This window comes from Pleurodeles waltl, chromosome 9 (assembly GCF_031143425.1).
Source record: "Pleurodeles waltl isolate 20211129_DDA chromosome 9, aPleWal1.hap1.20221129, whole genome shotgun sequence".
Lineage (NCBI taxonomy): Eukaryota > Metazoa > Chordata > Amphibia > Caudata > Salamandridae > Pleurodeles > Pleurodeles waltl.
The window spans coordinates 755,611,980-755,617,177 of record NC_090448.1 but is presented as its reverse complement, the minus strand read 5'-3'; positions in this window follow the sequence as shown (position 1 = coordinate 755,617,177).

Sequence of the window (5,198 nt, the reverse complement as noted above, 5' to 3'; positions counted from 1 at the left end):
TGAACCTCTGACACTGCACTGGTCCCTTTTGAACTACCATTGTGGAGCACCTGACGGACCACCTTGGCAGTTCTTATTTTTCCCCTGGGAACACATATAGATACTTACCACAGAGACTACTACTGATCCAGGTGGTAGAGATAAGATGGGTAAACCCACAACATTAGGCGCCTGCATTGGTGGGCAAGGGGAACATACTCAAGCTAGGGGACCGCGGAGGAGATGCACACCACATGACTCCTGTCTTAGAAAAGACAGGAGCCATGCCCACCACCCCAATGGCCAGCACAGGGGACCAGCGTCCCCTGGGCATGCCCATTGCACCCAGTGCCATGTAGGGGGGCCCACTTCAGGGCCCCCAACGGCACTTACAAAAAAAAAGACTTACCTGTACTTAACTATACTTACCTGGGATGGGGTCCCCCATCCACCGCTGTCCCTCTGGTGTGGGTGGGGGTGTCCCTGGGGAGGGTACCTGTGGGCTTATTCCATGGTGTTCTACCATGAAAATAGGCTCACAGGTCCCCCAGCACCTGCCCTGACCCAGGCATTAAATAATGGTGCAAAGCAAGCTTAGCACTATTATTTGACCCCTCCTCCCTCCTGTGCATGATTTCAGCACGGGGAGATAAATATGGCGCTAAGGCCATAGTAATTTTTTGCACGGAAACACCTACTTTGCATCCCATTGACGTAAAGTAGGTTTCCACATCCCAAAAATGACTTTAACTTCATAAATTTGGCACTAGACGGTTGTAGCGCCAAAGTATAACTAAGGAGTTAGTTTTGCACCAAATTTGCGTAAAAAAATGATGCAAATTCGGCACAAAACAAGTATAAATATGCCCCAAAGTGTCTACACCAGTATTTTTGGACTATGTTTGTAATGTTCTTTATGTTCTTGGTTGAAAAAGTTAAGATGAAAAGGTATGTTATACCTTGACCCAGGGAAGGGGGGATACTTACTCCTTGCAAAACATATCTCCAGCGCACACAATAGGAAACATATATTGTCTACTCACTTTCCTTCTGTACCTGTAGCCAACACAATCACACTACAACCATAACTCCACATTACAAACTGATACACCTTTTTGTTCTGGAACGTTAGAAGGCTGGGCCGTCCCGCGGATAGACATAAAATCTACTCTTTCAAATGCAGACACAAAATACATATCACCTGCCTTCAAGGAATACACATGACTGATCCCAATACATGAAAGCTGTATAAACAATCGATAGACAAGTACTTCAGACACAATAAGGGTACAGCCATGCACACAAGTATGGAATGGGAAGCCTTTAAGGTTGTCATTTGGTGTATCTGTATCAAAACCTCCTATGCATCAAATGGACACTGCTGGAGGAAATGTTATGGATTAAGGATTGACTCTGTGCCCTTGAGCTGTCTGCAATGCAGAACTACGCAGACAGGCCACTACATAAAACACTATAAACACTATGGTGGTCATTCTGACCCTGGCGGTCTTTGACCGCCAGGGCGGAGGACCGCGGGAGCACCGCCGACAGGCCGGCGGTGCTCCAATGGGGATTCCGACCGCGGCGGTAAAGCCGCGGTCGGACCGGCACCACTGGCGGGGTCCCGCCAGTGTACCGCGGCCCCATTGAATCCTCTGCGGCGGCGCAGCTTGCTGCACCGCCGCGGGGATTCCGACCCCCCCTACCGCCATCCAGATCCCGGCGGTCGGACCGCCGAGATCCGGATGGCGGTAGGGGGGGTCGCGGGGCCCCTGGGGGCCCCTGCAGTGCCCATGCCACTGGCATGGGCATTGCAGGGGCCCCCGTAAGAGGGCCCCTACATGTATTTCACTGTCTGCTGGGCAGACAGTGAAATACGCGACGGGTGCAACTGCACCCGTCACACAGCTTCCACTCCGCCGGCTCGATTCCGAGCCGGCTTCATCGTGGAAGCCTCTTTCCCGCTGGGCTGGCTGGCGGTCTGAAGGCGACCGCCCGCCAGCCCAGCGGGAAAGTCAGAATTACCGCCGCGGTCTTTCGACCGCGGAACGGTAACCTGACGGCGGGACTTTGGCGGGCGGCCTCCGCCGCCCGCCAAGGTCAGAATGAGGGCCTATATATGGCTGACAGGGAATTCCAGCCTGTTCACCATGCCCTGTTCCAAGCATCCTTGGCACTACTGAGGCTCTTTGAGACAAGGCAAGCAAGGACCTTAGGGGCGTGGTTTGTGTGCCAACCATGGCGGCCGTGATGTTGTACTGCTCCTACCACTCATTGATGTGGAGGTGCTTCCAAACTTTGTTCCGGGGTCCAGACAGGTGCCTGTGGGAGTGCTTTCATGGTGCTGGGTGCCCCAGTCGCTGACCCAGAGGAGCAGCCTGTGTGGGCTGTGGGGAGCAGTCTCAGGGAGTGAGCTGCAGCAGGTGATGTGGCCAGAGACACAAAGTACCTCGCCAGGAGGTGCTTGTGGATATGTGCTGCATCGTTGTGAGGGCCTCTTCCCCCCATCCTCCTACCTTAAGGAAGGCGGCGCCCTCTCCCCCTTCCTGGTGTGCAGAGAACATCTTGGCTCTGACACCTGGGTACATTGCTGCACTGAGGTTCATACCGCGGTCTGGGCACTCAGGGGCTACATTGCATAAGCCGGGCAGCCAGGGTATCGATCATTGGTGGGTGGAGATGGGCCTTTGGGATTTTGGACATGGAGGAGCTGGACAACAGGCTTGGAGGCTTTACTGCCTTGTTATTGCATCTTGGCCCCATCTCCCCCCTCACCTCCCCCTTGGACTGGCAGCTGTGTGGCGGGTTGCACCGCTGGAGGCACTCTTCCGCTTGGCCCTGGGTGCAGCCCAGGGTTTGTTAATATCCCCTGGACTGCATACATGCCCTGCCACGCCTCAGACTCATTGGTGGAGAAATGTGGCACAATGGTTAGAGCAGCAGACCCTGATGCAGAGATTTGGCCTGGGACCAGGGTTCAATTCCCGCCTTGGCGGGTTGTGGGCTCAATTCCCTTGGACCAGATAATTCTCACCTCGGGTGCCTAATCTAATTAATGGGTCCCACTCTGTAACTCTGGGCAATAGCTTGCTTAATCTCCACAACGGCCCTGACAGCGTTTGCATGCCTGGCTTCACCCTGGGGGTGCCCAGGAGTGGGTGCCTCACAGGGAAAAGCCAGGAGGGGTTCCACAGTGTTATGCGTACAGCACCTTGAGACCCTAACATGTGAGTAGTGCGCTATACAAGTGCAAAGTTTATTTCCTGAAACCTGCCAATAACTATGCCTGGCTGAGGTCCACATAACACGCAGTTACTTCAGCACTATGCACAGCACACATTGAGAGTCACCTGTGCCCTGTGCTGATCTCCTTTCCTCACCTGTCCCTCCCACTTTTCTCAACGCATGCCTTTAGGGTGTGCTGAACCCCACGGGGTAATTATATCCTCCACTAAACATCATGGGACAATACATCTGCAGTGAGAACTCAACCACTTTGACCTCTTACTTACTGTTGCGAACAACCCCCAGTGTTTTGAGACAATGCTTTTGAGACAGCAGTATCTGGTGCCCACCAATGTTGTTGGTCCTGACCTTTGAAATTCCTAGTGGACCGCTCTCCCAGTGTAGCATATGATCTCACTGAGGGGGCACGTAAGAGGTGGGTGCACCTGTGGTAAAGAAGGGCAAGCTAGGTCACAGTGTGGTTTGAGATGGTGCAACCCCGCCACCCATCTTTACTCCCTAACTTCTCCAACCTGGGCCTTGGAGATGGGCTCTGTACTGCTATCATCACAGTGGAACCAGGATTGTGACTGCTCGTACTGCCCTACCACCACTCTGGTCTCAAGTGGGGACAGGTGGGTCAGCGGTGGACCTCTATACTACATCAGCGGGGTTGCAGTACCCCAGCTTGCACTCCATATCATGGCCAAGGACAAGGTTCCACCCAGTGCCAAACAGAGCACTATTGATTGGAGGGACCTCTTCGCTCACCTGGGCTTGCAGACATGACGATTCACTTCCTGACAATGCTGCCTACTGGCTGCCATCTCACAATAACAAGACATGCTCAACGCCAAAATTGGTGCGGGGGCTCAGATGTTGCCTTGTTACCCAAAGATCTGTAGAATGCCGTTGAGCAGATTTCTGAAGTGAAAACCACGGTCACTGGAATGGAAGATTCAGTTACCTCATTGCAACAGACTGTGACTAAAGTTACCGCAGGGAACTGCAGCGAGAATTGATGCAGAGTTCAGGGTTTGCCGCAGTAATTTACGCTTTATTGGGTTCCCTTACGGTGTGAGGGCCCCTCAACAGAACATTTCCTGGATCAATGGCTTCAAACAATGATGCCCTCAAAGGCTCTGTTCTCATGCTTTGTGGTCGAGCAGGCTCATAGGGCCTTGGTGCAGCACCCTTCTCCGGGAGCTCGGCCCAGACCTCTTATTGCAAAGCTCTTAAATTATATGCACCGAGACCATATCCTTAAACATGCCCGGCTCCAAGACAAAATTCTGTATCAGTCTCAACCTATTAAGATATTCACGGATTACACCAGGCTTTTTCAATAGCAGCAGCAGTCTTTTTTGGCAGCTAAACAACATCTCCGTGACCTCAATATTCAGTACATGTTCCTTTGTCCAGCAACATTAAAAGTCATAGGTCCATCCCAAGCACTCTTCTTTGAATCACCTAGGAGGTTTTTCAGTGGACTGACTGATTCACATAAAGCCGCACACTGCCCTGTGCATGGACTGTGACTCATCCCAGGGGCACAAGCATGGTCAACCTTTGAAAACCCTGCAAAGCACCACAATAGGTCTGATTTATCATGGAGGAATCTCTGGCAGGTTGATGAAGCCCTGACTGCTGATCGGGTGCCCCTGGTCTCCCAGACATTGGCTACAGTACCTCCCAAGTAACAGTGATGGGGGCTCTTGCTCCCCATGGCGCATTCTAACAAACCTTGATGTGATCCATCCTACTGGTGGCCGTCAAAATTTGTGAAAATGTTTTTTTGATTTCTCCAACTGTTTGTTCATGTTGGGTGCAGGAAACCACTTGGACAGGCCTGGTGGGGCTCCCTATTGGGGCCACCAATGGTTGCCTTGTAACAGATACTTTACGTTCTTGAAGTATGGTGAGGGGTTGGGGATTTGCTTATATTGTTTTTATTGTTCTCTTTTTCTTATTCTCATTCTCTTTATTTGTTGTTT